The sequence below is a fragment of the Pinus tabuliformis genome, chromosome 8 (assembly GCF_031772625.1).
Source record: "Pinus tabuliformis cultivar Carrire ecotype Pingquan chromosome 8, CPIR1, whole genome shotgun sequence".
Classification (NCBI taxonomy): Eukaryota; Viridiplantae; Streptophyta; class Pinopsida; order Pinales; family Pinaceae; genus Pinus; species Pinus tabuliformis.
The window spans coordinates 1843370455-1843382841 of NC_142294.1; positions in this window are offsets into that span (position 1 = coordinate 1843370455).

Genomic DNA, 12387 nt, shown 5'->3' on the forward strand with positions numbered 1-12387 from the left:
CGAGGACCTGTTCAGGTTGGAGCTAGAGTGAACCACCTTCATCCAATTAGGGTAGACTGATTTGAATTCTGCAATTGTTGCCCACCACTTTCTTGAGGCATGATACATGGAAGACTGGATGGATTTTTGAAGTTGGTGGCAAGGCCAGCTTGTAGGCTACTGCTCCAATGTGCTGAAGTATTTGATAAGGTCCGTAGAATTTTGGAGCTAATTTTTGGCAGCCCTTTTCTTTGAATGATGTTTGCTTATATGGTTGCAGCTGCAGGAATACCTGATCCCCTTCTTGAAATGTGCGCTATGAACGATGTTGGTTCGCCTATTGCTTCATTCGATTTTAAGCTTGATGGAGATTATCTTTGAGACGAGCTAGCATGGTTGCATAGTTCTATAGGAGTTGATCAACTGCTTACCACTTAGAGCATCCAGGGATATAAGAAATAGGTGAAGGTGGGAGTTGGCCATACACTGCTTCATATGGAGTCATCTTGGTGGCTTCATGATAGTTAGTATTATACCACCATTCAGCTAAAGGTAGCCACTGCACCCATTGATGCTGCTTTTCTGAAGTGAAGCACCTTAGGTATGTTTCCAAACATTTGTTGACTGCTTCAGTTTGACCATCAGTTTGGGGATGATAGGAAGTACTTAGTTGGAGTTGGGTTCTTTGTAGCTTGAAAAGTTCTTGCCAAAAGTTACTGGTGAAAGTCGGGTCACGATCAGACACAATGGAAGTGGGCATGCCATGCAGTTTGAAGATCTGGTCCATGAAAGCTTGAGCCACCAAAGTGGGGGTAAATGGGTGGGGTAGAGCGCAAAAATAAGCATATTTAGAAAGTCTGTCCACGACCACCATGATGACTGATTTGTTGCCCGACTTGGGGAGACCAGTAATGAAATCCATAGAAACATTCGTTCAGATGGAGGCATGGATTGGCAATGGTTGTAAGGTGCCTGGTAACTTCACTGGTTCTCCTTTGTGGCATTGACACACATCACATTCAGCTACAAAAGTAAGAATGTTAGTTTTCAGGCCTGTCCAAAAGAAAGAAGGATGAGTGCGAGCATAATGTCTTCTGAAAGCCTGCATGGCCTACAGTGGGAGATGAGTGCAACTCTACCAAAATGCACGTTTTGAGGGTGGATGTTGGTGATATAACTACTCTATCTTTGGAGCGAAGAATCTCATCCTTCCAAGAGTAGCCAATTGAGGAATTAGGATATGCTTTCAAGTTATTAATGAGCTAGGAGAGAGAGGGGTGTGAAAACCATTCTTTGCGGGCTTCTTCAATCCAATCTAGTATGGGAAGAGAGATTGATAGCAGGGTGCTTTCATCCTCAAATTGGTGTGATAAAGCATCTGCTACTACATTGTCACACCCTTTCTTGTAAATTATCTCATAATCATATCCCAACATTTTGGCCAACCATTTATTTTGTTGTGGCGAGGATAGACGTTGCTCCAAAAAATATTTGAGGCTTTGATGGTCTGTGCGGATTTGGAAACACCACCCCAATAAGTATGGTCACCAGGTATCTACTACATGTAAGATGACCATCATCTCTTTCTCATAGGTAGATTGTCCCAGATGTTTCCCACTCAGTTGTTGGCTGGTGAAAGCCAAGGGTCGACCTTCTTGCATTAAGACAACACCAATACCAGTACTTGAAGCATCACATTCAATCACAAAAGATTTGGTGAAGTCGGGTAGTGCCAATACTGGAGTGGAACACATGGCCTGTTTGAGAGCCATAAACGCCTGTTGTGCTGCATCAGTCCAGAGGAATGAATTTTTCTTGAGAAGGTTAGTGAGGGGTCTAGCAATGCGACCATAATTGCAGACAAATTTGCGATAGTAGCCGGTGAGACCCAAGAATCCCCTCAAACTCTTCAAGGTTTTTGGTTGGGGCCAATCTTGCATTGTCTGTATCTTTTTGGGATCCACTCGAACACCTTCACGACCCACAATGTGTCCCAAATACTTGACTTCTTCCATGCTAAAAGAGCACTTGGACAATTTGACAAATAATTTGTGATTCTGGAGCAGTTGCAAGAGTATGTCTACATGCTAAAGATGTTTTTCCTAGGTTAGGCTGTAGATGAGAATGTCATCAAAGAAAACGAGGACAAATTTTCGGAGATATGGTTTCAACAGGTGATTCATGAGGCTTTGAAAAGTGGATGGGGCATTACAGAGACCAAATGGCATGACCAAGAATTCATAATGGCTTTCATGAGTTCGGAAAGCAATCTTGGGAATGTCTACTTCTTTCATGCGTATTTGGTGATAGCCAGAGCGAAGATTGTGCTTAGTAAAGAATTGATCCCCATGTAGTTAATCAAGCAGATCATCAACAACCGGGATAGGGAATTTGTCTTTGATAGTGAGCTTGTTGAGGGCTTGAAAGTCTGGACATATGCGCCATTCCCCATCTTTCTTGAGCACCATGACCACTGGTGATGAATAAGGATTGATGCTAGGACGATTAACACCGACTTCAAGGAGTTCCTTGATGATTTTTCAATTTCATTCTTTCGGGCGAAAGGATATCGATATGGGCACACATTTGGCGGTTGTGCCCCTGGGACCAAATTGATGCTATGATCATGTTCCCCTCTAGAGGGTGGAAGCCCTTTAGGTTTGTCAAAAACTTGTTGGTGGCGATTTAAGACCTATTGCATCTCAGGATGAATATGAAGAGTAGTGGGTTCTATGGCCTGGATGGCATTAAATTGGGTGATAACTCCATGATGGCCCTTTTTCAACAACTTTTCCATGCAATGCGAGTTGATGATAGAAGGAGCACCTTCCTGGAGTCCATGGAGGGTATGCATGTGGTCATTCTGCTTAAAGCTCATATATAACTCCTGGAAATCCATTGTGATTGGGCCTAGTGTGTGAAGCCATTCAACACCCAAGACAATGTCACAACCACCCATGTTAATCGCAAACATGTGGGTCTTTAGGTGGTAGTATGTCATCTGAAGTTTAATATTTTTGCAGCGGCCTTCACATTTCATTGCCCCCCATCAACAATCAGGACTTGTAAATTAGAAATTGCCCTTACAAAACAATGAACAACTTCAGCGACTCACTGATGGATAAAATTATGAGTGCTACCACTATCAATCAATACTACTACAGGGCGCTGTTTAATAAAGCCTCTGATTTTGAGAGTTTGGGGTGCAGAAATGCCTGCCAAAGCATGTAGTTAGATAACTAGTTCCTTTGGCGTAGTTGTGAGTTGTAAGCTCATTATCCCGCTGGGTTTCCTTAACTTCGTCCTCTGGTCGCCCAAGGGGTGGGGCTTCCTCCGATGAGTTGTGATCAGTAACATCAATTTAAAAGAATTTTGGTTCCTTGCATTTATGCCCCGACGAGTATTTGTCATCATAGTAGTAGCACAATCATTTTTTTCTTCTTTCAGCCATTTCTACTAGGTTCACCTTTTGAACCTTAAGTGTTTGGGTAGGGCCCTGAGCTTGGGTGGGGCATCCCTTGGCTATGAAATTTGGACCAGTAGACTAGGCAACTAAAGCATGTTCCACTTTGACAACCTTTGTGCAAGCATTTAACCATGTAGGTGGGTGGTGCATTCGGACATGTGCTTGGATGGTTTCTTTGAGACCACTTGTAAAACATTCCAAGTAGAATTCATCCCTGAGACCTAATGTTCGGATGGCCAATGTCTCGAAGGCTGCAATGTAGTCTTTTACAGTGCCTGTTTGTTAAAGCTTAGTAAGACGAGCCAAAAAATTAGATTCTCTGTCGAAGTGGTCACAAAGGGATTTTGAGAACACCTGCCAAGTTATGTTCCTGGGATAGCATTTACGATGCCACTGCCACCATTGCCATCTCTCTTGGTCCAAGTAAAGGGCTCCCACATGTAGTTTAGTTTGATCATCGCGGATATCATTCTGAATGAAATATTGTTCCATTTGTGCTACCCATATTGCCATATTAGAGCCATAAATTTTATACATGTCCAGCTTAGGTGGCCGAGGGTGGTAATGTTGGTGATTTCCATGGAAGGTACTATGATGGCTAGATTCTCTTTCAAGGTCTTCATTAATACCATGTGCCTCCGGATGTAACCCCGACGTGCTCATATTGAATTGTGCCATGAATTTTTGCATCTGTTCCTAGAAAGAATCCAACTTTTGTTCAAGGCGCTCAATCTTCTCGTTGGCCATGACTTGACCTCTGGTTTCTACCATACACAGATTTCGGTCACTTGACGTCACTTCGAAAAAATTTGGGACCGCCTGAAAATTGAAGCTAACAAGTGAATGGTACCACTGTAATCAGCTCGTCGTCCTGAATCTTATGGGCTAAGTCTCTTGTAAGCGTCTCGGGAAGGCCTCAGACTTTTTTTCTTTCTCCGACCAGAGTTTTAATCCCCGCTGATCAATATTGTAGTGGCCAAATTCTAGAAAACTTGATCCTGCCCAATGTCCTGCAAAAATCGGGCCCATACTATAGGAGCCACAAGCCTCACTACCCAGAGGGTCAGATCTGCTTGCAAAACCCCAACGATTGAATGTGAGTTGGACTGCGATGATGACAAAACCCCAACTGCTAGATCTGAATGGTACTGCGGCGGTAGAACCCCAACTGGTGGATCTGATCTGGCAAATAAGATAATGAGTGATCTTCAGAGAGTAGAGGGAGCTATGGTCTCAAGGGAGTGTCAGGTGCTACAGATCACAATATACATAAGGATCCAACAATAGTACTCGGCCCAATCTTTCAGGGCACTAACTAAGGAGGATCAACCGTACCCTTAGTCGTACTACCCGAATACCCTATCGTACGTGCGAGTAATCTCCCCAAGTGTTGTTCTCAGTGTAGCAGCAAGACGACTGATGGCTTATCTAAGGTGAGGTTTCAGGTGAGCCTAGGGGGCTTCCGATATACCCAGAGGGTATGTGGAAGGCAATCTATGCGCGGTTCCGTATAATACGCTACTACTCAAAGGGGTACCCACATGGGTTATAAGGAAGTCTAACAACCGTGACCACCTCTTGTATTTCTTGTGTGCATGCCTCCTCAAATCCACAGGTTTATGCGCTCAATGATCGATCCCGTGGTTTAAAGACGCCAGAACATGTCTTTGGCCTCAAAAAAATTCTGCCAAAAATTGAGGTACCATTGGCCTTGGAAAGTGCTTTGATACCACTTGTTATGCTCTTGACCTGCGAGAAATTCCAAAATGCTAAATATGCGAAGAAATAAAACCCAGAACACAGAATAAAATGAGAAAAACAACAAGTATTTTATTATTCAAAGATAAAAGCAATGTTCACTTGGCTCTTCGAGGGGGTAACCTCCAACAGAGCAAAGCTTGATTACAAAATAAGACTCAATGATCTTTCCCTTCTAACTACGACTATTTATAGCTAAATGACATTCAACATCCTAACGACTAGTTGTCCTTTGCATAACATGGGTTAACCACTTTATTTATTAATTATGGCATGTTGCAACTAACTGTGGTCCCTTTCTTAAATGCAGGTCAACCACTTACAATTATTAATACAAGCTTTATTGACTCTTTAACTACTATAACTATGACTTGACCCTATTACATAAATAAAGGGGTTAGGGTTGGGCCCTAACACTAATTGATTCTTTCTTCTCAATTCTTTTGAAGCTAGTTTCGAGCGTAAATTGTAGAGAGAAGTCCAAAGGAAAGAGGCTAGGGCCTCTTTCATGATACCTCCCGTGGAGTTCCAACCACCCGAGTGCCTCCATTCCTAAAAGGGATTTCCTGCAAGAGAACTGCAAGGTCACCATGTTAACTGCAGATGAGGGTCGGGACTTCGTAAATTGTTTGAAAAAGGTGGTCCCATTTTCTTACAACTAAGCTTATGCTTGGAGGTATATTTTATAGATGTACAATTCTAACTTAGGATGAAATGGAAGACATGAGTGGTAGCTTCAATGATATTATTAAGATGATTAAGTACTCCAACTCGAAATCAAAATGCTTACAATGATATTCAACGCAAGATAACAAGAGAAAGTAAATGAAGCACTTTAGAGAAACTTAGCAATTATCTCAGTGAAGTAACACAAGATTAGCAATTCCAATTATTACAAGATTAACTCAAGAACAACCTTTAGAGCACTTTATCACAATGAAATAAGGCTAGCAATTTCAAATACACAAGATGCATATTAGATGTTCTCAATATATTACTTACGATTAAATATGAATAGCAGTTAGGCACAAGAAACAACTTTATATCACAATGATGAGAACAACATCTATTTGCCACTTAGATCATAAATCAGTTAGGAATAACATGACAAAATAGAAACAAGCACAATGAGAGATGAGATTGCTAAAAGTGATATGAACGTGACAAGTGCACCTAATTAACAATGGATGCCAAAGAGAAACAATGCAGTGATGAAAGATGCTATAAACAAGTTAATGAAAGACTTATATGGTCAATTCACCAATGGATCTCCCACGCTATCATCACTTTAAAAATGCACTAGAGTTAAGCAAATCAGATCAGCAAGCTATATTTGTGAAGCAATCCCAAAAATGACAAGAAAGCAATAGAGATTTAAGCCCTTAAGAGATGAATGTTACTTCTTATAGTTATTAGGCTTATTTAGAATTGTTTTTAGGGTTCTTTAGAATGATTATTAGTTGATTATGCCACTGCAATAGATTAGCTTCATATCTGATATGTCATGACAGTCAAAAGAATAGAGGATGGGATGGAGGATCAAACCCTTAAGGGCTAGAGGCTTGCATCACTAGCAAGTTTGCCAAGTTTAGGTAAACTTGAGGCACCAAATGAAGAGTCTTGATAATGATTCAACCTTTGAACACCTGCAGCCACAAATTGTTAGCTTGTAAACAAGTAATAGGGTCACCAAAACCCCACGGCCAAGACAAGATGAGCCTCTTAGGCCAACAACTAAGCCAAATGATTTGAAAAAATGGTGATGTGAGACCTCCAACAAGTGTAATACTCCTGTAATCACAAAGATTAGCCTCAAAAAATATTTTAAATGCCAAGTTAAGCAAACCACTAGGATTGAGAGGCCCTATAGGGTTGTGGCTAAGGCTAGGAGCTCTAGAAACCTTTGCGGCTAAGCCTAAAAGTAGTCTTAGGGCTAACTGCTAGGATTTCAAGGCCTTGGATGGTGAAGTAAACAAACTTTGAGTCCTTGAAACCCTTATTCAATGGATAATAAGCCCGCAAAAACAATATCAGTCCATTAGATGACAAAAATACAATGAGAAATCAGTACAAACCCTTGCCAAAAACTATTTCAAACCTGCAAAACAAAGAATTAGCCCTAAAATCACTTGCAAAGAGGGGAATATGCTACTTTAGGGCTGCGGCTAGGCCAAAAATGGCCTCTACCCTTGCGGTTAGGCCAATCTAGCTTCAAAATGCCAAACAATGCCCAAAGATGATCTCAAAAGTAAAAATCCACCTGCAAAACTACTTTGGAAATCAATTGCTCAAGAAAAACACCATTTGTAGCAACAAAAAATCCCTCTAGGGCTAATGTCCTCTCTTCCAAGCCTTGCATCCAATTTTGGGCACATAGGTCTTGTAGATTAGGCCTTAAAAGGCCTAGATCCACCCTCAAATATCCAAAACACTCCCCTGATAGGTTGGACACCTTCTAAGGTTGATGTTGGCCCCGAAATCCTAGTAGTTTGGGCTGAATGATGGTTAATCACCTTTGCTTCAAATTTTCCTTTGAAATTTTGAGATCAAGTACCTGCAAGTTAAAGAATAGAGCCCAAGACATAAGATCTAAAAAAAAAAAACTCCAAAATTATTATTTGCAAATAAGAAAAATAATTTACAAGGGTTAGAAATAATATATAAAAATATTTACAATAATCTACAAGGAAAATTTAGCTCTAATTAGCAAATAATTCATTAATAGCCCAAGAATAGATTTTGAAAGATAATTTGATGGAAATATTTCTTTAATTTTAATGTACAAACCCAAACTTTGCAAAGCAGATTCATTAGATTAGCTCAAGGTTCAAACAAAATGCAGTCACCTTGAAGTCCATGTACTTGGGTCATACACAAGAGATGAATATCTGAAGATCTCCATACATAAGATAGATTATTAGTTCCAGAGGGGCTCGTTTCACACAAGAAGTCTAGAAACCTAGAGATACTTGCTAGATCTGCTAGATTCAATGTGCTTACTCTAACCCAATACCTAAAGCAAGACACTTGTGCTAATAGATAATCCAACCACTGGCTATGGAACAATAATCTTCAATGAAACAATTAGAGCATTCAACTTAATTCAACACATACCATGAATCATCAAGTGAGAAAACACCTTAAATTGAAACCCCAAAGTCTTTATTAATGCAAAAATTCCAATAGATCTTAGCTCAATACAAAAGATTTTCAACATTGTTGAAGTTACAATGAGGAGCTTGAAATCTTCCTTATATAGAAAATGAGAGGGATCAACCCCTCCAAGTGGAAAATAACGACTAGTTGCTGAATCCATGGCTTGATCCTTGTCTAAAAAATTTGAACCTTTGATTAGCTGACACAAATCTCCAAAATAATTCGACCTTCCTTGTTCACTGTGCTAGAGGGGTCAAACCTTGACTCCTGGACCATGGAGGACCTCCAAAAAATAGAATTATTGTTACTTATGAAAAATAATTCTCTGCTTGGTCCCAACAATTCGATTTGCTATGAAAATAGCCTTTCCTGCCCCAACAAATTTCTGGACTAGATCCTTGTGAAAAATCAACTAACCTCGAATCCTATTGCAACAATTGATGTTAATTCTTCTAATTGTAAATTCGATTAAACAATTTACTTGTTGTGTGCTACGACAAATATCGAATTAAATACACTGCAACATTTACAATATAAATACTGCGGAAGAAATAAAAATGTTAGAAGAATAGACGCACACACACACAAATATACAGTTACTTTTGGACTAAAGTCCCTGGAAAAACCCAACTTGGGAAAACTGGTGCAAAAACTAAGGGTTTTAATATTACGTAGTAGTAAATCTCAGTACAAGACTATGGATGCTCAAATCTATCAATCCATACAGAGAAATGATTGACAATAAATCTAGTGAGAAAAAGCTCACTCCCACAGGCGATCCGATACTGACCTTGGCTCAAATTGAGTTGCTCTTTGCTGCCTCTGCGCAGTGACTGCATCAGCCTACGCAGTATTGCGTCTCACAACTCAAAATTGATTTCCCTCTCGCTATTTGATTAGCTGCTATCTCGAAGATAGATCCCCCTAGCCTCCAGAATCTCTCTCCAACTTCTGGCATTGAATCACTACTTCTCCCCAATGAAATAAGGAATCCCCTCTGAAGCACTGTGCTACCTCTGTCTGTGGCACTCACTGTCTCTCTACAGTGCACTCATCGAAGTTGGAAAAACTTCTTCCAACATTACTATTCCTACCCCTCTCTCATTGCTTCGAGCTCATTAGCGCTCTTTCCAGCAACTCAGCACTACTAATAAGTAAATTAATTTGACAATGTAATCGAACTGTTGATGTATCTTCTCCAAGCCCCATTGAGTTTCTTCTTATAATCTCTCGTTGAGACATCAAAGACCATGATTAAAACTTAATTGATGGGTAAGATTAATTAGAACTCGATCCATGTATTTTTCTAGAAGATTCTCACCGTGACTTAATTAATACCCTTTAATTAATCATATTCCCTGAGCTTAGACTTAGGAAACATTAAAAACTAATTAATTATTCTAATTAAGTCGTATTTAGGTGGAATTTCCAGAAATGATTTCTGGGTTTTGGAAAATATATGTATTCTAGCCTCTCCACTAATTTTTGTGGCTAGAAAACATCTGATGCTACAAAAACTAACACTCCCTCTTAGCGAGGAATGTGTTCTAGCGCTACAACCCATTGAAGCAACACCTTGTCTCTGCACCACCTCTTGTCACACTGCTGATGTCTGACTGCTGCTTCCCACCAACAACTGCACAAATTTGATATATGTTGCTGCTAGCCCTGCTAAACTGCTGCCAACACTCCATCTGCACTGCAACTCTCTCTCCATTTGTTGTTGCTGCAACTGCAACAACTGCAACTGAGAAACATCCAAAATATTGAATCAACCGTGATCAGTATGATGCATCTATCTCCTGAGTCTCTGACTGCTTCTAGTCTCTACACTGCCATTGAAGCCTCTGCGACGCTGTTGACTCCACTGTGCCAACTGCACCGCTACCAACTTTGCACTGTGTTGTCGATTATAGGACTGCTACTAGCCACTACATCTGTCACTCTTGCATATGATTGCACCATCTACCATCGATCCATCCTACGACTGTATGTTATGGTCTCCCATAGCAAGGTATTGATTCATGAGGTGGAATTCCTCAAGAATCCTACCCATCCTGTAGCTCTTTGGGGCTACAACACCAAATCAACCTACCTCACTCCTGGAGGTATATCGATGATCATGGAAAACTCTTCCTCCAATCTAGAGGACAACCTGTTGATCTCTGCATGAGATGTCGCCTGGTCCTACTTTTCCTCCTTGTCCTTCTTCCTGAAAGGACACTGGGTGATGTAGTGGCCAAGCTCACCACATCTGAAGCATTTGACCATGGAAAGGTCCTTCTTCCTGCGCTGCTCTTGCTGCCCCTTTCATGCGAGAGCCAGATTTCCTTCTTCCACTTGCTTCATCCTACTATTGATATTGCTGCCACTGATGGTGCTCTTCACCAAATCTCGCTTCATCTCTTCTTGCTGAGATCAGCCCACATTCGATCCCAATCTGAAAACTTGTGTCTACCCATAATACTTTGGACGAAGACTTGCTGGTCTTTGGAAACACTGTTTAGAGCTAACCACACCAATTCTGTAGGTTGGGGCACTGACCCTACTGCAGACTACTGGTCTTAGACATCCTGAATTCTAGTGAGGAAGGGGTCTATGCACTCCCCTTTCTGCATCCTTGTACGTCTCAACTTCTCCTCAAGGTACATCTTTCGTTGCTCGAAAGATCCCTGGTATAGCGTAGCAAGAGCTTCTCACATTTGCCTGACAGTATCTATTATGCAACCAACTCACAAAATAGCAGAAAATATAGATAAACGCCTTCAAAATAAGCCTTTTCGAGGGGGAAACCTCCTTTACATTACACAAATGAACAATTCTTGGATGATACAAATGACAAAACCTCCTTTTTATATATAGGAGTCAAGGGGTCACAATATAATCAAAGCCGACATAACAATAATAATATAAGGGCACAACAATAATAATAAGAGGTACAATGACAAAAGTAATGGGAGAATCACTAGTATTATAGGGACCTAACATGCCCCTCTCCTTCAAAAGAGTGTTTTCCTCAATGCTTGAGTAGTTCTGGATGCTTCTGTGTAAAATTCTCACCCTCCCATGTGGAATCTTCAGCAGGTAAGTTCTTCCACTTGATGAGATACTCCGAAATTGATCGATTTTGTAGCTGTCGAGTTCTTGTTTCTATGGCTGCTTCAGGTTCCAATATGATGTGATGGATGGTGGATGATATCCATAAAGTGCCATAAATGGGGTCATTTTTGCTGCAGTATGGAAGGAAGTGTTATACCACCATTCTGCCAGAGGCAACCATTTGACCCATCCTACAAAAACCCTAACTTCCTTGGATCATATCTTCGAAAATATAGTGAAACAAGATCTGAAATTCGGACCCTAGGTTCAACGAGATTTCGTCTCAAATGGTTTTTTTTAGCTTCTAAAACGTCGCAAAAAAAAAGTTATAGCAAAAATGCCACAATGACTTATTTGGAGCAACGAAACCCTAGAATCCAAACCTCTGATACCAAATGTTATGCAACCAACTCACAAAATAGCAGAAAAGATAGATAAACACCTTCAAAATAAGTCTCTTGGAGGGGTAAACCTCCTTTACATTACACAAATGAACAATTCTTGGATGATACAAATGACAAAATCTCCTTTCTATATATAGGAGTCTAATGGGTCACAATATAATCAAAGCCGACATAACAATAATAATATAAGGGCACAACAATAACAATAGTGGGCTTCTATGGAACACAATAATAACAATATGGGGACAATAGGGGCACAAAAATAACAATAAGGGTTACAATGACAATAATAATGGGGGAATCACTAGTATTATAGGGACCTAACAGTATCTTTTCTAGCTAGGTGAGACACCACGTGATCTTGAATCCCATTAAGAATCAACCTTTTTGCTTTCACCATCTCCTTCTTGTAGGTCTTTATCTGATCTGCATCTCTGGAGATAACTACCATTGCATCGATATAGGCTTTGAGTTCATATTCATCTAGAAGACAAGAAATTCTTGCCTTCCAGATCACTTAGTTGG